The 23270-nt window shown below is 39.7% G+C and overlaps 1 protein-coding gene across 1 annotated transcript in view; it reads right to left on the bottom strand.

Moving 5' to 3' along the window:
* DCC (DCC netrin 1 receptor) overlaps positions 1 to 23270 on the bottom strand; it is a 1105239-nt gene that overhangs the window by 626424 nt on the left and 455545 nt on the right. The window lies entirely within an intron of this gene.

Genomic DNA, 23270 nt, shown 5'->3' with positions numbered 1-23270 from the left:
AGTTTCTAGCTACATACTTGCTTATTATTTATCAGGTCTAATCCAGCCGACCAAACACCAAAGGCACAATCCAAAAAAGGAGCAGTTGATTAGCTGGGCTTAAATTAAAAAACAAAACAAACTTCTGCTTTATAAAAGACAGTGTGAAGAGAATGAAAAGACAGTTCTCAGACTGAGAGAAAATTTAGCAAACAACTACTGATAAAAGATGGTTATCCAAAATACACAAAGAGCCCTAGAAACTCATCAATAAGAAAATGAACAACTCAATATAAAATCGGACACATCATAGAAGATATAGAAATGGCAAGGAAACACACAAAAAGACATTCAACATCATGTCACTACAGGCATGCTGAGTTGCTTCAGTCATGTCCAACTCTTTGAGACCCTGTGGACTCCAGCCTGCCAGACTCTTCTTGGTCCATTGGATGCTCCAGGCAAGAACACTGGCGTGGGTTGCCATTCCCTCCTTCTGGGGCTCTTCCCAACCCAGGGACCAAGCCCCCATCTCTTACGTCTCCTGCACTGGCAGGCTAGTGCCGCTGGGGAAGCCCCATCATTAGGGAATCACAAATTACAGCAATGAGATACCACCACATATCTATCTAAAGGACCAAAATCCAAAACACGAACACCACCAAAAACTCACGAGGATGTAGACAAATAGGAACTCTTTCATTGCTGGTGGGAATGAAAAATGGTACCGCCACTTTGGAAGGCAGTATGACAGCTTTTTACAAAACTAAACATACCATTACCACATGATCCAGCAATTGCATTTACCCAAAAGAACTGAAAAAATGTCTATAGAAAAATCTGTACAAGAATGTTGATAGCAGCTCTATTCATAACTGACAAAACTTAGAAGCAAATTGAATGGATAAACAAACTGTGGTACATTCAGATAATAGAATAATCTATTATTCAGATAATAGAATATTATTAAACACTTAAAAGAAATAAACTATCAAAGAAAACACACGAATAAATTTAAATACATGTTATTATTGAAAGAAGTTGTTATGAAAAGATTACATACTTTGTGATTCCAACTATATGACATTCTGGAAAATAGAAAACTGTAGAGACCATGAAAAGATAAGTGGTTACCAAGTATTAGAGAGGAGGAAATGATGAACAGACAGAACAGAGACAAATTTCAGGGCACTGAAAACTATCCCATATGACACAACAGTGGTGGGTAGATACAAGTCATTCTTTATAGGCTTGGGAAGATCCCCTGGAGAAGGGATAGGCTACCCACTCCAGTATTCTTGGGCTTCCCTTGTGGCTCAGCTGGTAAAGAATCTGCCTGCAATGTGGGAGACCTGGGTTCGATCCCTGGATTGGGAAGATCCCCTGGAGAAGGGAAAGGCTACCCACTCCAGTATTCTGGCCTGGAGAATTCCATGGACTCTATAGTCCATGGGGTCGCAAAGAGTCAGACACAACTGAGCAACTTTCACTCACTCACTCATAGGGTGTACAATATGGAGAATGGACTTGACCATCAACCACGCACTGAGGATGATAATGATATGTCAATGTAGGTTCCTCAGTGATGACAATGTACCACTCTGGAGAGTTAACACCCCAGTGGAGGATTTGTACAGGTGTGGGGACAGGAAGTATATGGGAAGCCTCTGCACTTTCTGCTTAACTTCCTGGGAACCTAAAACTGCTCTAAAATATAAAATCTATTAAATTAAAATGAAGCAGTTAAAACATACAGGCTTAATCTAGGATTTTCTTCAGTTGTTGCTTAATTGAATAAATTCAAATTAAAATATTTATACTGCTTCTCTCTGTACCTTATGAATAGACTTCAATAGATTTAGAAGCGACCAAGAAAGGAAGAACAAGGCTCATTTGCTCCATTTATATTGTTATTAAATTAATTTAAATAATGAGACTTTAAAGATTGCTTCGAGTGATCAGATGTATAAAATTTGCCAATAGTCCCTTGGAAAGAATTGGGCTACTCATCTGCCTTGTAGATTACAAAATCCATGGGGACACATCAGACTATTCTCAAACACATCCCTACGCTTCTCTGTGAGTGCTCCCCAGACCCATCTGCCACATAGATGCTGTTTATTGCCTGAATACTGTTTTCAGCATTTGAAAATTCTGTTTTACTACCTCATTGTGGCTGTCCGGTTGTCCAGTCGTGTCTGACTCTTTGCGACCCCATGGACAGCAGCGTGCCAGGGGTCCCTGTCTCTCACCATCTCCCGCTTAAATTTACTAACTTAATCTTCCCCAAAAAGAATAATGAAGGAGTAAATCACACTACATTAAATTACATGTGCAGGAAATGATGAAAACACAAATTATACAAACCTGGTAACAGTTACGTCAATTACAACCAGTATGATTATCTTAACTTCAAGGGGTAGTGACGAGGGTAACTAGTGACACTGTCCCAACATATCAACAATTGTCCTAACTTCTTGAATGATCAGTCTTTGCTACATTTTCCACGTTTACACTATAAGATACAGGAGGTCCCCACGGTGTTTGAGTTGTGAAGGTTTTTGTCGCAAGTCTAATGTTAAATTATAAAGACAGTGTGATAGTAGTATGATGCAAATGAATAATTCCCATTTTATAGAAAGACAAGTAAATTGGAGAAGGAAATGGCAACCCGCTCCAGTGCTCTTGCCTGGAGAATCCCAGGGACAGGAAAGCCCGGTGGGCTGCCGTCTATGGGGTCGCACAGAGTCGGACACGACTGAAGTGACTTAGCAGCAGCAGAAAGACAAGTAAAGCACAAATACACACAGGATGGAGATGGTGTTAGAGTTGTAGTAAGAATTCAAGGATCACCATATCTTGAAGTTTTACTCAGCGTTTATCATAACTTTTTTAAGGTGTACTTTTATCCGCCTGAGACATCTCAAGATTGCTGCTAACACCACCACTGTATTTTAGCCTAAACATGCCAACACTCACGAAAGCTCCTGATTGCTTTTGTAGATCCAGTGGGGGGGTGGGGGTGGAAGGTGGGGGGGGGGGGAAGCAGGGAGACAACAGCCCAGTTCCCTTGAAAAACAACATTTATTTAGTGATCATTTTGGAGTCCTGCAGACACTGTTATGTAGTCCGATGCACCTTTGTCACTTTCACAGTGTTTGAGCCCTTTAGATCAATCAGCTCAAATTTCTCCTCCTAACACACTGAGATGTTTGGTTAAGCTGACAAATTTGTGTGGTAAATATAACTGCCTGGCAGGAAGCTTTCTGTCTGCTTTAGTCAATGCTTTGAAAGAAATCCAGCCAGAACCATTTGTTCAGGCAGCTCTGAAAGTCAGTGATACAAAGGCATAAGCTATGGGTTCTGTCTTGAGTGTTATGTTTGAATGGCTCAGCAGGTAGAGAAAGACCTGTGCTCTGGAAGGTCCAAAGGACTCCATGGACAAATGAAACTGGCAGATACAGGTTGGACTCAGCGGGATGCACTCAGTGTATTATGTGTGAGAATTTGGGCCAGGTCAAAGAGGCAGTCAACCGAGAAGAAGCAGTCAGGGGATGCTGTGAATTAAGGTACCACTTTGGGCACTGCTCTAAGAGCAGCAAGTGATGGGGAGAGGGGAAGGGATGTACCGACACTTTGCTCCCATCTTTAAGGCTTGTTACCTAAGTGCTGAGAATGAATGTCCACCAGGACTTTGAAATACTTCTATAAATCACCCGTGTGTCTATTTCTGAGTTCATTTAAAATGTAACAAATATTTCATGAGCATGTCTTCTTTGACAAGGAATGTTGGATGCTATGAAGGGGATATGGAGCTAGAGATCTATCTGGGCCCCCTACACTTATCAAAAGAGTAGAGAGGAGGATGGTGTAAGAAAGAGGTACATATATAATGGTGTGGGATTTTTAAATAAGTGAGAAATGACTTCTGGGTTGATTCAAAGGGATGATTAATGTATAAATGAGTAAACTGGTGCTGTCTATCAGAATGAAAGTAAGCTCAACAAAGGCTAATGCAATACAGAGTAAAAGGGCTATCTGAGCTGAGTAGGATTTTTTTTTTTAAACACAATTTGTACAGTAACATAAACAAAGGCTTAAGTCTTGAGAGTCCCTTTGACTGCAGGAGATCAAATCAAACCAGTCAATTCAAAAGGAAATCAACCCTGAATAGCACTGGAAGGACTATGGCTGAAACTGAAGTTCCAATACCTTGGCCACCTGATGCGAAGAGCCGACTCACTGGAAAAGACCCTGATGCTAGGAAAAATTGAAAGCAAAAGGAGAAGCAGGTGGCAGAGGATCAAACGTTTAGATAGCATTACCAACTCAATGGACATGAATTTGAGCTAACTCTGGGAGACAGTGGAGGTCAGAGGAGCCTGGTGTGCTGTAGTGCATGGGGTCACAAAGAGTCGGACACAACTCAGTGACTGACAACAATGGCAAATGTAGCAACTTTGTGTGGACTTTTAAGTTCCTCATCACCTTTATATACACTACTTTATATGGTTATTAAAACAGCGTTAAAGTAGGAGAAAATTATTCACCAATTTTACAACTGAAAATGAATTTCCTGATATATTTTAAGGTCACGGTAGGAAACTATCTTAAACTTGGATTTTCTCCCTCCAGGTACAACATGGGATTTTTCCTGATCATATAGTCTCTAGTGAAGATGTGAGAAGCACTTTAGGGTGTTTGTCCCCGGCAAATGGGAACTGAACTTAATTAGAGCGAATGAATTTACATTTCATTTTAGATATTGCTAGACTGTTTGAAATATTTTAGTGATAAGATATTCCTTTTCCAATTAAAACTAATTAAGAAGAGTATCAAGAAAAATAAAATATAAAATAAGGAAATTAAGGACACAGACAACTTAAGATAATGAGAAAGGGAAATGGTATATCCAACCCAGAATATAAAAAGACAACATTATATGAACATTATGTCTGTTTCAGGGATAAATGGGAAAAACAGCTTGATCATAATAGATAGATTTTATCTACTCCAAGGATATAGGATCTACTCCAAGGATGTAGGACCTTCAATGCAGGATCAAAATAAACCTCCCCTAAATAATATTTATCTATAAACTACAGACTAGGTATATGAGAATATGCATATCCTCATAAAAAAATTCTAACCCATAACATGTGAAATAGTTGAGCATACTTGAACAATTCAGTGAAAAATTCTACACTTGAATATCTTCTCTTTATCATGGGAATGAGCATCTGTGCCTATCTGCCTCACTATTAGTAATAACACAAATCAAAATGGCATTTTATAATTTAAACAATGCTACAACATTGAACATAATACTACTGAAGATGCAGCTACATATTTGGAAAACAATGAAACATTTTAATTAATATGTTCTGAATTCTTTGTTATCTTCCACTTGAAATGATACTTTTCTCTTAGGAGGCTACGAATTGCTGTGCAAATATTAATTTATTTTAATGAGTAAATAGGCCCTATGGAGGCAGGTGAATACAATAGAATATCCGGGGCTAGAAGTCAGAAAACAGACTCATTTTAGAGTGAGACCTGACTACTGCAATTGAGGGCCAAGTACCCACCCCCTTGAAGCTTATGTACAATCAGTCACAGCAATATTCTAGTATCTTCTAGTTTATTGCAATGCAAGCAGAAGCAACAAGCAAGGTACTACTTTGTAATAAAAATTTGGAGATTTAGCGAAAATCTGGTTCTTCATTTCAAGGCAGCCATAGCTGCAGAGATGCATTCGAGGTCTTGATATGCCAATATCCATAAAGTGTAAAGAGAGGTGTTTAAGTAACTGATGGCAAACCTTCCAGTCTTTATCAGTTAAGTAACATGGCCACACAATTTGCCTTAAGTATCTTTGGGTGTGAGTTATATAAGCTGCATATTTCTTACACGAAAGGGGCTTGTTTAGAGCCTTCTGAACCAAACTGTGTTTGGGTGTCGGATAGCTGATACTCAGGTGTTATAGCATGGTGATATTTTTCAAAAAGTTGATTTATTAGAAGGAAATATCAGTCAACTGAGGTGCGTGACATGAGTCAAGACAGCAAACAGACCACCTTCAAGCTAATGCAGACACAGCCAGATAGAGTAACTCCAGAAATGAGAATTCTTGTTTTCAGTAAAAAGGGAGTAAGAGACAACCAAATGGAATTTGAGGACACGTTGCTAAGGGGGATGAGTCAGTCACAGAAAGACAGACACTGCAATGATTCCACTTACTTAAGGAATGAGACCTTGGAACAGTGTTCGGTAGAGGCTAGAGGGATGTGGAAATGGCAGTTAATAATTGATGGGCAGGAAGTTTCAGTTAAGCAAGATGGATAAGCTCCAGAGAACTGCTATAAAGCACAGCACCTAAAGTCAACACTGATGTATTGTACACGTAAACATTTGTTAACGAGGTACTCATTAAAAAAAAAAAAAAGAAGAAGGTACTCATCTTAAGTGTTTTGACCACAACAAACTTTTTTTTTAATAGTATAAAGAGAGTAGGAAATTCAAGTTCTTGTGAATTTTCCCTTAAAACTTGCATTCAAGGGGATAACCTGATGGAATAGGATGGACAAGGTAAGAAATACAAAAATACTTATGGAGAGAAATAGAAAAAGACCATGTGAATTAACATGAAGAGAGCATTAGCCTCTAACAATATAGAGTGAAATGGAAAATGTAAGCTTTTCAAGGGCAGAAGCCAGGAAATGGTGCCCCAGTAACTAGCAATGTGTCTGTAGAAGTAGATCCTTAAGAAATATTTGTCAAACTGATGAAATGTCCCTGACTATTAGTGATGGGGATTTGAACACTTAGTTCTTGTTTTTAACGATGAAAATAAACCCAAAATTGAGAATCAGGAGACAGGAAAAGGAGTTTAAAAAGAAATGGTAGATATGCCTCTATTTTTTTTCCCCCAAAGTTCTCAAATCACTAGTGTTTTGGAATAAGAAAGACAAGATCTGACACTGCCAGTGACTTAGTATCTTAGTATCTTGCCTCCTTAACATATTGGTTGTCCCTGTCTGCCCTGCAGGGAGGTCAGTAAACCTTGAACCAGGACTTCACTGAAGTCCACTCTGATAGCAAAAGAAAAGTAGCCAATTCATTACCACATGACCTCAGCTCATGTGAATTTCAGAGGCAAGTCTCAGGATTATTTTCAGAAGCTATCAGCTGTTAGTATTCCTTAGGTCCTGTTCACTCTAAGAAGCAATAAATTTGTGGGAGGGGAATGGAAAAACAGAACAAACACATAAAAGGAAACTTATTAATGAGGAATGCTATCCTGACAATTCTAGTTGTTCTTCATCAGAACCCTCCAAATCAGGGGTCCCCAACCCCCAGGCTGGGGCTTGCCCAGTGGCTCAGTGGTAAATCTGTCTGTAATGGAGGAGGCTCCAGGTTTGATCCCTGGGTCAGGATGATCCCCTGGAGGAGGACATGGCAACCCGCACCAGTGTACTTGCCTGGAGAACCCCATGGACAGAGGGAGGCTGGGGGGCTACAGTCCATGGGGTTGCAGAGTCGGACATGACTGAAGCGACTGAGAAGCCCCGCACACAAGCCCCAGGCCGCTGACCGGTAGCTGTCCGTGGTCTCTTAGGAGCAGGGCTGCACCGCAGCGGCGGTGGGCCAGGGAGCAAGGCTTCGTCTGCATTTTCAGACACTCCCCCTTGCTCGCATTACTGCTTGAGCTCCGCCTCCTGTCAGATCAGCAGCGGCATAATAAATGTAACGTGCTTGAATCATCCTGAAACCATTCCTCCACTGTCCATGGAAAAACTGTCTTCCACAAAACCAGTCCCTGGTGCCAAAAATGTTGGGGACTGCTGCTCTAAATCACATTTTCAGCTGGTTCTGTCCCTAAGGAGGGGATAGAGAGGAGCCTTCTCCCACTTTCGAGAAATGCCCTTGACTTCTCTCTTACCAAGCCTTTCAGTCTGTTTGCTTTTGCTCTGAGTCTTGAAAAGCTTCAAAGTCGAGAACTCCTCTAGCTTGTGTGAGATGCAGCGCAGATCATGACGGCAGCCCCAGCCCCTCAAGCTGCTCACGGTATTTCAGCTGTGACTTGAGGCGAGTTATCCCATCCCGGCTTCTGGCTGAAGTCTCACAACAAAGATATGACTTACACAGGGCAGGAAAGATTAATAACATTGCCCTACAGATGTAAGGGGCTTCACTGGCGGCTCAGACAGTAAAGCATCTGTCTGCAGTGTGGGAGACCCAGGTTCTATACTTGGGTTGGGAAGATCCTCTGGAAAAGGAAATGGCAACCCACCCCAGTACTCTTGCCTGGAAAATCCCATGGACGGAGAAGCCTGGTACAATCTATGGGGTCGCAAATAGTCGGACACGACTGAGCGACTTCACTTTCACTTTACACAGATGTAAGAGACAGGTCTTGGCAAGGGCCACATCTGGGATAAAACCCTGACATCTGTGACTACTGATCCAGAGGTTTCCCTGCTGTATCACAGTGGAGGCATGGCATGGTGTGAGCCTGATCTACAAGATGGTTGAGAGCATGACATCTGGAGGAAAATCCGTCTGGATCTGAGTCTTGATTCAACTATGGCCTAGCTGTGTGACCAAGGTAATTTACTTAAGCTCTCAGAGCCTTAGTTTTCACACTTGAAATAGGGGTACAATGACGATACATCACATAGTGTGAAGATTATACATACACACACACACACTCGGTTAAGTCCAACTCTTTGGAAGCCCACAGACTGCAGCCCACCAGGCTCCTCTGTCCATGGAATTTTTCAGGCAAGAATACTGGAGTGGTTGCCATTTCCTACTCCAGAGGATCTGCCTGACCCAAGGATCGAACCCATATCTCTTGTGTCTCCCACACTGGCAGGCAGATTCTTTACCACTAAACCACCTGGGAAGCCCTAACTGAAGGAGATATGTTACTGTTAAGCCTAAGATCTGGTCTAACTTAGCCCTCAATAGATGAGAGTTCACTCTGGGTGTGCTAACAAGAGGGGAAGTTGCTCGGGAGCTGGAACAGGGTCACAAGCCTGGAAGCATCAGGAGAGAGGGCTGACCCAGGGGGTTCACATGCGGGGGACGAAAGAACATAAACCTGAATCCAGACTTGGATGGCTATGAGCTATGAATGCAAGCCATTTAACCTCTCAGCCTCAGTTCTCTAATTCATAAAATAGGGGTTGGATGCATACTGTCCTGAGTTGTAGTAAACAGAAGCATAAGTTCATGTGAAATACTAGTATGGGGTGTGCTGTACAAGAAGGCACTAAATACGTAACTCTTTATTTTTCAGTATCACTCAGAGAAATTCCTTTCCCAATCTAGTCCATGTCCTGACTGTTCAGAATAAATTACTCATACACACACACATACTCACGGTGATAGAGGAATTAGTGGGTAAGAAACTAACCTAAGACTTCATTAAATACAATGGTTTTGGAGAAAGGGGAGGACCAGGAGTGATTTCTAGGGTCTTCTAAAGTTAGTGTGCACCATAATAAAAGTCATAACAGCACACAAAAAAACAGCACGACAAAAGTATTTTATATATATCCTGACCCAACATTGTATTAATCCTAATAACATTCTTTTTGCTATTTTCCATCTTTTAAAGACTTCCGTGCTGCTAATATTATTTTACTTTATTTAGCTAGAATACCTACAGAGCTCTGCTTTTGTGCTTGCTTTTTAACAGTAATTAAAATAAAACAGATGTCTTCCTACCTGTAAGAGACTGGAGTTGTTGACTCTTACGTTACGGGTCTTCCCTTCACCAGTGCCTCCTAAATATGTCACAGCTACCTTCTTAAAAACACAACCACAGTGCACTCTATATTTGAAATTCATTAGGCATCCTTTATGGATTCTTGAACATGCACCTTCAGCCAGAGAATTGTTCCAAACTGGCCAGGCAGTTTGGAAACTTGGAACCTGGGGCCTTGGCAGCCAGATGGAACATGACTCTTGTCTCTGGCAGCACACGTAGATGGCTACTTCCATCAGATGGATTCCCCATGATCCTCGTAAGCAGGCCTGAGCCCTGCTTCTAATTTCTAGGTCGAAAAGTAATAAAACATTTAAAGACTGATATACTGAGGTCATCACTTTTCATTTGCCTCTCTCACACATGTTAGATACTTGTGGTCAAACCACCACTTAATGAGATCAGTTACACTCTGATAAACTTCCTCTAGAAATCCTGAAGTGGACCAGAAGCTAGGTCTCCTACTACCCTCCTTACTTCCAACTACAGGAAATTTTTGGTTATTTATATCACTGCAGTCTGATGCCAAGGTGCTCTTGCTTAGACAACCAAATTCAGGATTTGGAGAGTATCCAGATAAGGAGTCAACCAAAACAGTCACCCCTCAATATCCAAGGGGGATTGGTTCCAAGACTTCCCCCTCCCTTTGTGGATACTGAAATCCAGCAACAATCAAGTCCTATATATACAATGGTGTATTATTTGCATACAAGCTATATAACCTCCTGTATACTTGAGATAATCTCTAGATTACTTCTAATATGGAATACAATGCAAATGCTATGCAAAAAGTTGCCTTGTGATATTCACGTGTTGCTTTTTGGAACTTTGTATTTATTTATTTTTTGGTCACACCATATTTGGGATCTTAGCTCCCCAATGGATCAAATCCATTTCCCCCTGCATTGGAAGTGCAGGGTCTTAACAACTGGACTGCCAAGGAAGTCCCAAGGAACTGTCTGAATTTTTAAAAAAATATTTTCGGTCTGTGGTCGGTTCAGTCTGCAGATGCAGAATTTGTGGATATGACACCAATGGATATCGAGGGCTGAGGGTATAAATATGTGGACATTTTGTATTATTCAAGAGCAAAGCATGTCTTTCTACTTAATTGACATAAAAACTTCCCTGTAGAGTGCCTTATTTAACATAATTTACAAATTAAAGATGTTTTAGGTTAAAAGCTACTGCCCCACAATCCTCTTTTTCTGGAAATACCTCAAATTATATATAAGTAAAACTCCTGGAGACCCAAATTCCTAGTATGTTTCAACATATATACTTAGGCCAATCCAGAGTCAAGACACAAGCAGAACTAGTCAGATAACTGCTGTTAAGCAGAGTGTTCTTAATGGGGCCAAAAGTGGCAATTAGATGCAACGGGACCAGGATTAAGGTGAGGCAAGTGTGATGCTTCTTGCAAAAGCATGACCAGACTATGCTTATCAAATAGATTTCTATTTTGTCCATCAAGGTTTTTTTTTTTATTTTGATTTTTAAAATACAGCTTTTAAACATTATTCATCTTAATTACTGAGTTTGGGGGCATTCCCTTAAGTGTTACACTGGAGGCAAGAGCCACATTCTGCCCCTAGACTGGATTACTGGTTCTTTCACACACCCATATCAATAAATTTCTGGTATGTTTTCAAGGTAAGTGGGGAAGTAAAGGGAAATGCGTTTTTAAAACTACGACAAATTTAATGTTGTATTAATATAATAATCATTTATCTTTAGCATTACTCATATAAATCTTAGAAAGGTTTCTTGTACTTACTTATTTTTGAGGAGGTCAAAATCTATGTTTTCAAACAAAACAATAGCACCAACAATGGAAGATTTGGGGGAGACTAGGAGGATAAATGTCAAATTTAGCAGGACTGTAATAAGTGACCTTCATCTATAAACAGTACAACATTATAACATGATACTTGGTGGCTCCAGGGTGTAAAAAAAAAAAAAAAAAAAAAGCCTGCCAATACAAGAGATACAGATTCAATCCCTGGGTTGGGAAGATCCCTTGGAGAAGGAAATGGCAACCCACTCCAGTATTCTTTCCTGGGAAATTCCATGGACAGGAGGAGCCTGGCGGGCTACAGTCCATGGGGTCATAAAAGAGGCATCAGACACGATTTACTGACCAAACAATGTGGTATATATCCAGCATTGTGTAGACGTTTGGTATTCTACGAACACACGTATTTTTGATAGTGGTTATCAATTCAAATGCCTCCAAGAGAGTTGATGAGAAATGATCTAGCACATCATTAACCTGCCTTCTTAAACAAGCTAGGCTAAAACAGACAGACAACTAAAGTAGAGTCCTGGACCCTTTAAGCATATCACCAGGAATATCACGTTAAGCTGTAATACAGTGACGCAATCTGTGGCTCCAGTTGGAGACGGAGCTGTTGATCCACGTGCAGAATGGCCCCTGACCTCTACAGTCCACTGCTTCTCCTGCATTACAATCCCCCGAGGGGACACAGATGGCTGGGCCCCTTCCTCTACCCTTTCTTTTGCGGTGGGTGTGGGGTGGAGAACAATTTTGCATTTCTAACATATTCCCAGATGATGTTGCTGCTGGTCTTCTAGAAATCACACTTGAAGCACCTTTGCTATACATTTAAAAAATCTCTTTCTTCTTTAAATAGATTTCTTAACTCCCTCTCCTTTACCTATCACTTATCAATGCTTTCCATGGGCTCTTGCTTGTAAAACTCTTTCAGGAAAACTGGGTCTTTTTGCCTTGCTTCTTCAAAAAGACTGCCTCTAGGCTTCAGACTATTGGCTGCAATAGCGTAGCCAGTTTTCGTGCAGAACTAGGATTGGAATTCCTAGTCTTCAGTGATTCTGCTTTTAACTTTAGGATTTAACAACTCATTGGCCAGAGATGTATTAATACGTCTTTTGTTACCCAAATGTTATTGACCAAGTGTCTCAATATTCACTTATATAACAAATTGTCAGTCACAGGTGTTACTTTCTGCCAAAATCCCCGTCAATACTGTGTTAAGAAAACTTGGACTATAGAGGTGTTATTTCCTAACCTAACACTCCTAGTTTCCTTACCAGGCTCTCGCCTTGAGGGGGCAAATCTGGTTCTTCAATCACCCACACACCCAAGGAAGCAACTCTGCTTCCACCGATTTTATCACTCCTTGTATAAAGTGAGATAGAGAAATGTTATTCATCAAAATAACATTTTTCTTATTACTTAAAACCCAGGTTTATTGTCAAACATTGATATTCTCATTAGCCATCACTTTCAAGCCCTATTAAACACTACAGTAATAACACAGGGAAAATCTCCCTCACATTTTTCTGAATGTTAAAAAATAAAAATATGAGATACATAGATGGGATATTTGCTTAGAGAATTTAAGTTTTAGCCGTCACTATATATACAGTCCCTGTAAATGATACAGAAAATGCTTCCACATATCAATTAAAAACACGTAGAAGATGTGGTGTGTATGTATATGTATGCATATGTGCTAAGTCGCCTCAGTTCTGCCCGACTCTTTGTGAGCCCATGGACTGTAACCCACCAGGCTTCTCTGTCCATGGGATTCTCTAGGCAAGAATACTGGAGTGGGTTGCCATGCCCTCCTCCAGGGGGGCTCTTCTCCACCCAGGGATCAAATCTGCATCTCTTATGTCTCCTGGAGGAGCAGGTGGGTTCTTTACCACTAGCGCCACCTGCTACTCCAGAGAATACTTTGCGACAAAAATTATACCAAGTACTTTAAATTCACTATTTAAGTCTTCATGCAAATTCTCGATAATAGCTAGTAAACAGCACCAATAATCAAGCACAGAATCTGTTTTCTCAAATATTTCAAGACAATAATTTAAATTGTGTGTGATAATAAATGACTAAGTGAAACTCTCCTTAGAAAAGACAAATTATTTCAAATTGGGCAGATATGAACAAACACAGGATGCCCCTATGTGCTACTAAAAGATATACCACATCAAGACATAAACAGTCTTTACATACTAAACAGCATAGTGTTAAAACATAAAAGACATTATAAATAAAATGTGCTTATAGAAATAATGCAGAATTAGAAAACTACTTAATTTCATGAGTATAATGAACTTGAATACTAAAACCAGATTAAGAAAGAAAACAAAAAGTTCATAGTCTAACTCATTGTGAACTATACAGCCAAAACCTTGCATTCTGGTAAATGTGGTTTCACAGAATGTTAGTATTTTCATGTTATTATGATTAAAAATGCTTATTAAATCAACAATCTAGATAGTGACAAAATTCTAGGGTCAGTAAATACATTTAAAAATTAGAATCAAGTACAAATTTTAACCATGTACAGAAAATAGCACAGTAAAATATTAATAGTATACTAGTAAGCTCTTTGTATACTATTTGCATACTATTTGTGTTACTGTTTACTATTTGTATACTCTTCTGCATTTTTAAATGTACCTATAATGTGTACACGTTCCTTTCATAAAATTTTATTTTAAAGGAGAGCAAATACAAATTTATATATGCATATGTGTGTATGAATATGAGTGTGTGTTTGTGCATGTATATATACATATATGATAAAGACTAATTTAAAACTATAATACCGAATCAGCCATTAATTACTAGACTCTGATTTTCATGAGAATGCATAAATTTTAATGTATCTCCAAATAACATCTTCCTTAAATGTTAAGGAAACCATTTTAAATATTATTTTCTAAAATCTAAACTGTTATTTATATTACTTATTATCTTTCTAATTTATGAACTCACTTGTGGGGAACAACATCAATCAATTTACCACCAGGTATAAAAAGAAATCTAACACTTTGTCTTTTCTTTTTTCAGCCTAAAGTTACCTTCAAGCTTCAAGAACATTCTCCAAGGTATAGTATTCTTGAATTTGTTGAATGACCAAGCTCCACTTACTAATATCCTTCATGGACATGAATTTGATTGTGTCCCTTTTCACCCATCATTTTTCTGAACTGAAAATTTCTCATCTGGTCTTACTACTTTATTCCTTTGATCAGTTCCATTAAGCTTTTAGGCTTCTCTAACTGTTTTATGGCCTTGATGGAATGTACTGAATAGAACCATGATCTCTACTCCAAGTTCTGAAACATTATTCGCTATGTTCAAAGATTTAATAAGATTATATAATCCTTTTTTTTTTCTTTAATTTTATCAATTACTTCCAATGCTATCTCCGGCATTTGGTCGATCTTTTGAGCTGCCACTCCATACTGGACTATCTTCAAGAAATAGTTGACACAGATTCAGATATCAAGTTTTTCCCTGGACAAGAGTAATAGAGGAGAGCAATTCATATTACCAGCATAGTTTGGATTACATTTCCCCAGACATACTGCGTTATACTTGCCACAGCTGAAATGTATCCTCTGTTATTTTGCCTATTACACAGTGTTCTTGCAGGATACATCCATCTCACTGGAACAGTTTCAGAGTTTCAGAGACATCTGCCAACTTACAGATCTGTCTCAGTGTAGTCATCATGGCCCATCTTCATCCCAAGGCCCACATCCTTCCAGTAGATATAACTGGAGCCATGGGAGCCTTGTTCTGTTTTTGCTTTTTTTTTTTTTTTAATTCTACTTTTGGCTTAGTCCAACCTCATGCTCCATTGCTAATCCTGTGTATCAGAGGGAAATTTTAACAACTTGAGCAAGTGCTGCAGGTGAGATGATTAAGCCCATTTGGATAGTGTCTAAGCCTAGTTGACTCTCTACCTTCCGCTACCCCATTCTCTACCTTGACTGTTCTTCCTTATATCCAAGCCCCTCCCTGCCTTATCCTCCAGCTTTGATAACAGGTCTGTGTCTTTGCACATGGCCTGTTAACTTTACTTCTGGTTGTTGGCTTTTTGAGTGAATGACTTGTCTTACTCTTGTTAATTTCCCTTTTCTTTTGCTACCTCCCAGATAGGTCTTTTTTTCCCTAAAGAAGTGGTTACGGGTTCCCTTTTCTCCACACCCTCTCCAGCATTTATTGCTTATACACTTTTGGATAGCAGCCATCCTGACTGGCATGTAATGGTACCTCGTTGTGGTTTTGATTTGCATTTCTCTGATAATGAGTGATGTTGAGCATCTTTTCATGTGTTTGTTAGCCATCTGTATGTCTTTGGAGAAATGTCTGTTTAGTTCTTTGGACCATTTTTTGATTGGGTCATTTATTTTTCTAGAATTGAGCTGCAGGAGTTGCTTGTATATATTTGAGATTAATCCTTTGTCTGTTGCTTCGTTTGCTATTATTTTCTCCCATTCTGAGGGCTGTCAGTACAGCCACTATGGAGAACAGTGTGGAGATTTCTTAAAAAACTGGAAATAGAACTGCCATATGACCCAGCAATCCCACTCCTGTGCATACACACTGCGGAAACTAGATCTGAAAGAGACACGTGCACCCCAGTGTTCACTGCAGCACTGTTTATAATAGCCAGGACATGGAAGCAACCTAGATGCCCATCAGCAGACGAATGGATAAGGAAGCTGTGGTACATATACACAATGGAATATTACTCAGCCATTGAAAAGAATTCATTTGAATCAGTTCTAATGAGATGGATGAAACTGGAGCCCATTATACAGAGTGAAGTAAGCCAGAAAGATAAAGACCAATACAGTATACTAATGCATATATATGGAATTTAAAAAGATGGTAACGATAACCTTATATGCAAAACAGAAAAAGAGACACAGATGTACAGAACAGACTTTTGGACTTTGTGGGAGAAGGCAAGGGTGGGATGTTCAGAAAGAATAGCACTGAAACAAGTATACTATCAAGGGTGAAACAGATCCCCAGCCCAGGTTGGATGCATGAGACGAGTGCTCAGGGCTGGTGCACTGGGAAGACCCAGAGGGATCGGATGGGGAGGGAGGCGGGAGGGGGGTTCGGGATGGGGAACACATGTAAACCCATGGCTGATTCATGTCAATGTATGGCAAAAACCACTACAATATTGTAAAGTAATTAGCCTCCAACTAATAAAAATAAATGAAAAAAAAAAAAGAATGTAAAAAGAAAAAAAGAAGTGGTTACGAATTCTCTTAGAAAGCCTTATTGAGACGCAGTTTCTTGCATCCAGTGCCAGGGTTTCTGATTCATAGGCAAGGGCAGCAAATTTGCATTTCTAACAGGCTTACAAGTGATGCCTTGGACTTTCCTTGTGGCTCAGACGGTAAAGCATCTGCCTACAATGCAGGAGACCCAGGTTCGATCCCTGGGTCGGAAAGGTCCCCTGGAGAAGGAAATGGCAACCCACTCCAGTATTCCTGCCTGGAAAATCCCATGAATGGAGGAGCCTGGTAGGCTACAGTCTGTGGGGTCACAGAGAGTCAGACACAGCTGAGCAACTTCACTTTCACTTTCACAAGTGATGCTGGTGCTGCTGGCCTGGAAATGAAACCTTGAGATATACACAACATCTAAGATTCCTTGGAGTTTGTGTTCATTTACCAGAAGCCTGCCCTGATGATCCACTTGTCTGACTGACTCATTTGGGTTGTCTGATGGATTTTCTCCATCTAAGGGCCCCATAGCTTTCTCTGACCACTTTCTGAGAAAGACAGTACCAATTCTAATTCTGCTTCCTAAAAAGATGATGGTGGTGGTGATGATCGTGACAGTGAAGTCACGAGGAATGATGATGAGTCTCAATTTCCTCATCTCTAAAGTGGAGATAAAAATGGAATTAAGAGGACTACCTCCCTTAGAGATTTTGGATCTATTACATGAGAAAATAGCACTTTCCACAATGCCTGGCATATGTGTGCCCAATAAATGTGAGTTATGACAACATCGATGCAGACGGTGATGGCAAAATGTCATTAATTCAACACAATGATTGGTTGATTAGTTTCTGGGGATACATAACAATGAAAAAAAAATACATAAGGACTCTACTCTTATGAAGACAGAATAAGGACAAAGATAATAACAGATCACAATAAGTACTACAAAGGGGGAAAAAAAACCAGGATGGCGGAACAGAGTAACTGAAAGAGGCTGCTTTAGTCAGAGTGGACAAGGAGGATAAACCCCATAAAAGGGTGGTATTTGTGATATGATCTGTGTGAGAAGTAGTCACTCAAAGAGCTGAGGGAAGATAACTCCAGACACTGGAATGTGCAAGTGAAAGTCACTCAGTCATGTCCAACTCTTCGCAACCCCATGGACATGGAATTCTCCAGGCCAGAATACTGGAGTAGGTGGCCTTTCCCTTCTCCAGGGGATCTTCCCAACCCAGGGATGGAACCCAGGTCTCCTGCATTGCAGGCGGATTCTTTACAAGCTGAGCCACAAGGGAATTGGAAGCTGCCCCTAAATGCTTGAGACTGGAAATTGGTTTGTTCAAGGAACAGACAGGAAGCCAGGATGGGAGGCTAAGGAGGAAAGGTAGGACGTGATGACGTGATAAAGTTAGAAAAGTTAACACAAGGTAAATCCCATAGCAGTTAGTAAGATGCAGTAAGGAGTTTGTAGTTTAGTAAAGAAAAAAAAAAAATTGAAGGGCCTTAAGAGTTTCAATTTCTAAGGAGGGATGTAATGTATTCCGATTAACCTGTTAACAATATTATTCTGGGTGAGAATGGGATACAGTAATGTAGCCCATTGATGGAGAGACAGGATATTATAGGCTTGTTCCAGGTAACAGGTGAGAGCTGTTGGATTTATTTAGAATGAGGAAAGTCAAGAAGGAGAAAAGTGCATAGATCTGTCATACATTCTGGAGGTTGAACTATTACAGATTTAATATAAGTAGGATATAAGAAAAAGAATACCCAAAGTTCATGAGTGGGTTTAATGTATTACAACACTGAGAATATAGTCATCAAACCAAACTCTATTTACTTTTTTTGAAAGTTTTCATATGTATAATATATGTGAATGATAAATATTCCTTATTATCCAAAGCTAACTTAATTGTGAATATTTATTTTCTAGGTGATTTTCAGTTAATAATTTACAATGCTGACATTTTTCACAGTCTTTGGTAAATAATAAATAATAGTAGAACACTTCTTAAGTTCCTATAAGAAAGTCTACAACAATTCTAGCTCAGATTATTTCTTAAAATAATAATAGCTAATAATTATTTAATGCTTCACATGTACTAGACCCTGGTTCATGTCCAAGTCACTAGACTCTACAGCCCACTCAAGGCAGCACAACTCATTCATTTTCCCTCGGTTCTACAACTTTGGTTCAGTGATCCCATATGTTAGATAAAGTTTAGTGCCCTAAGTTCCACCATTCCTAGAGTCACTTCTAGAATGCTCCTTTAACACAGTTTCTTTCTCCTGGAGCTTCCCTGAAATGTCAGGAGATGGCAAGACCCATCCATCTTACAAAATTTAAATGAGACTTGCATCCTGAGTTTGAGTAATCAAGCAGAATGCATGTTAATGGCCAGATAACTATTGCTAATAATGATAATGATGCCACTTATCAAAGATCTTCTCCACTCCAGACAAGGTCCTGAAGTTGCACTGAACATGTATCATGTCACTCAGCTTAATCTTCATACCCTGGAGGCAGGCACGGCAACCCGCTCCAGTATTCTTGCCTGGAGAATCCTATGGGCAGAGGAGCCTGGTGGGCTACAGTCCACGGGGTCACAGACAGTCACACACGACTGAAGCAGTTTAGCACAAACACATACAATCTTCATAGCAGCTCTTCACGTGAGTTGCCGTTGGTCCAATGCACAGACCACGCACAGATGAGGCGTGGTGTTCCCAGTCGCTCACCCAGTAACATCATCAAGTATTATAAACTGGAGGACACTGGAAAAGTAGAGAAGAGCAAGATGGTGGAAGACGGTGGAGTGGCTAGAGTAAAAGATGACCTTCACCGTCACACAAATGCTCCTGATTTTAGGAGAGATGGATAAGCACAAAATGTCCCACAAAGCATTCAGCCAAAAAGAAGAAAACCATGCAGCTTACAGTGGAGAGGTGAATAAACATGCATGCAGGCAGTCAAGAGGAGGGGAAAGGAAAACTCACTCACTGATATCTTCTTCTGAGGCCAGAATTTATTTCTTATGAATTTATTTTTGTTTCAAAAATATCAAAGAAGGAAAATGCCCCTCCTCTCCCTCTCCCTTCCTGCATAAGTCTACACAGTGACCCTGTGGAATCCTAATCCCCAAGGTATTTTTGAACCCAAATTATCAATCTAAAGAAGAAACATATTACATATAGAATCCTCACGTCTCCCTGACTGACCATCCTTTAACAAACGAACACACACACACACACACACACACACACACACACACACACACACACACACACACCTCCAGGCTCATTTGAAATGTCTTTTGTTTTCATACACTGGAAATCAGTGATAAAGTGTTATGACCAAGAATTCAGCAGTTGGATCCACTATTTTTTTGAATGTCACTAAGAATACACCAAGGGAAAATTAAATTATTTAATTTAATCACTGGGGCTAATTATTTTCTTTGCTGGTCCTGTAAAGAAGCAGTAGACGGAAACTCGCAAATATCACATTTATTTTTCTTAGCAGGAGGGAAACACTGGGCTGTGATTAAAAAGGCATCATGTTGCTTCCTACAAAATGTGTAATGGGTCTGAAAGAACAAAAAAATGGCTACACCCACAAACCACGGTAAAATTCTCCTTTTAATTGGGTAGGCAGTTCCCACAGAAATGTACATAGTATGTTGCAATTACATGTAAGTTAAATTGGTGGAGCTTTAGCGCTGATAATGGGATATTCTTCTCCTAAAACACTCTTTCATCCCCCAAACACAGAAAAAAAAAGTAGCTTTTAACTCAATCGTCTTGGCTAATTGCACACAGCATTTCCCAAACACTAGCCTGGTAAGAGATTCTGAGGAGACCTGTACTATGGACCTGTTTAACTTCATCTGATCTAGCATTTCCTAAACTGAGGGAACCACAAAGGATTTTTTTGCTTTATTGTTTTATTTTTGTTAGAATACCTAATGATACAAAGACAGCTGGGGGGATATGTTGGTGAAGAAGAATTTTAGCTTTCATGTCTACAAGATGTCTCACTTGATGACACAGCTGCTTGTCTTTAAATCTGCCTATTTTACATGTGTTACCATAAAGCAATTATCCTTCTATTAAAAAGAATAAAGAAAACTAGATACCTCAAATTAAAAAAAAAATTACTCATTTTGTTCCTACCAAACTAGTCGCCAAAATGTATTTAACAAATATCAAAATTACCAAAATATTTTTATTGCAATTAGAGCATTTTGTCATGCATTGCAACAGTTTTTCGGAACCATAAGAATATGGATAAAATGATGAAGACTTGGAATCTTTAGATTGTGCACAATTTCCTTCCTGCTGTTTTTGTGGATTTTCTTTTGTCACGAGAAGAATGAAATGGATGAGAGGGTTTTTTATTTTTTTCACATTTTCAACATTTAGGATGAAAATCCAAATTCAAGTCTGAGAGAAAAAAAAAATTATGCGTCCCTTACATATTTCTTATGCTTCAGTCATACCACCTAGTATGTGAGATATTAGGGACATGAAAATGACTAAGATACGACCTCTCCTCTCGAGAAACCAATTTGAGTTACACATAATTACAACTCCTCTTATGAACTTCTATGGAGACTGCCTGATAATGTGTTAAATGTTAGCAGATGGGGGACACACGTACACCCATGGCTGATTCACGTCAATGTATGGCAAAAACCACCGCACTATTAGAAAGCAATTAGCCTCCAATTAAATACATTATTTTTTTCAAAGGTTAATAGTAAAATTAACAAGACGTTATAGAAGCACAGGGAAGGGAGAGGGTTGCCGCATGGGTGCAGGGTGTGCCAAATCTAATGATCAAAGAGCAGAGCACGTGCATGACAGTGTCACGGAGAACAACCAAGTCAAGGAGAGGCTGTCTTTGTGAATGCACACGTCTCCACCCAGGTAACCAGCGACCTCACACTGCCCTTAGAAATTACCCTCTGGCATTCTATTTAGCCTGTTCCTTGGGTTTCCCAGGTCTCTCAGTGGTTTAAAAAAAAAAAAAAAAACCACCTGCCAATGCAGGAGACACAGGTTCAATTCCTGGGTGGGGAAGATCCCCTGGAGCAGGCAATGACAACCCACTCCAGTGTTCCTGCCTAGGGGACCCCAGGGGCGGAGGCATCTACAGGGCTACCGTTCACAGGGCTGCAGAGTCAGACATGACTGAGCAACTAAATAACAACAATCACACTCACAGATGCCCACAAAAAGCCACTACAATTCAATTATAAAAAGACCGATAACCCAAACAAAAATGGGCAAAGCATCTGAATAGACTTTTCTTCAAGCAAGATACACAAATGACCAATAGTCCCACCAAAAATACTCCACAGTATTAGTCATGAGGGGAATTGAAATCAAACCTACAATGAGATACCGTCTTGGAGACACAAGGTAAGCTAGAATAAAAATGTCAGGTATTAACAAGTGTTGGTGAGGATGTAGAGAGATAGAAATACTCATACATGGCTGTGGAGAATGTAAAATCGTACAGAAGGTTTGGAAAACAGCCTGATATTTACTCAAATGATTAAACACACAGTTGTCACAAAACTAGCAATTTCACTTCTAAGCATATACTTGAGAAAATTAAAAACATAGGTTTACACAAAAACTTGTAAACAAGTGTTACAAAGAATTATTCATACTAGGCAAAAGGTAGAGACAATCATAATGCACATCAACTACTGAGTGGATAAATAAAATGCAATATATCTATACAAATGGAATACTATTTGACCACAGAAGAAATGGAGTACTGATGTAAACCACAAGGATGAGCCTTGAAAATATTATGCTAAGTCTAAAAAATCAGTCACAAAATACAATGTCTTCCATGATTTTGTTCATATTTCCAGAATAGGGAAATCTATTCCCTGGTGGCTCACAAGGTAGAGAGTCTTCCTGCAATGCAGGAGACCTGGGTTCGATCCCTGAGTCGGGAAGATCCCCTGGAGAAGGAAATGGCAACCCACTCCAGTCTTCTTGCCTGGAGAATCCCATGGACAGAGAAGAATCCCCAGAGACAAAGGAGCCTGCTGGCTACAGTCCATGGGGTCACAAAGAATCGGACACGACTGAGCGGCTAACATTTCCACTTCATTTTCATAGAGACAGAATTGTATAGTATGTGAATTACAATGAATGATATTCAATCAAGATGTTTCTTAAAGCATCAGGAAAGATATTATTGCATTTTAAAAACACATTTGCTGAACAAATGAATAAATATGTAGATCAACATACAGATAGAAACTTCAAATGCTACGACATCATCCACCATTTGAAGACTTGTGTTTTTAAGTTGGTTCATTTTTGCCCTTAGGCACACTGCTGCCAAGTGGTGGCAGAAGCCTCCGTCTTACAGTGTGAATTTCAGGGTCTTGGGTAGTAGGTATCCTCTGGAGGTTTCTTGCTTAAACATACCAGATGATACTAAAGATGAGTCCAC

This window comes from Dama dama, chromosome 27 (genome assembly GCF_033118175.1).
Source record: "Dama dama isolate Ldn47 chromosome 27, ASM3311817v1, whole genome shotgun sequence".
NCBI classification, from domain to species: Eukaryota; Metazoa; Chordata; class Mammalia; order Artiodactyla; family Cervidae; genus Dama; species Dama dama.
The sequence above is the reverse complement of the archived record's forward strand: the minus strand, read 5'-3'. Positions and strand labels throughout refer to the sequence as shown.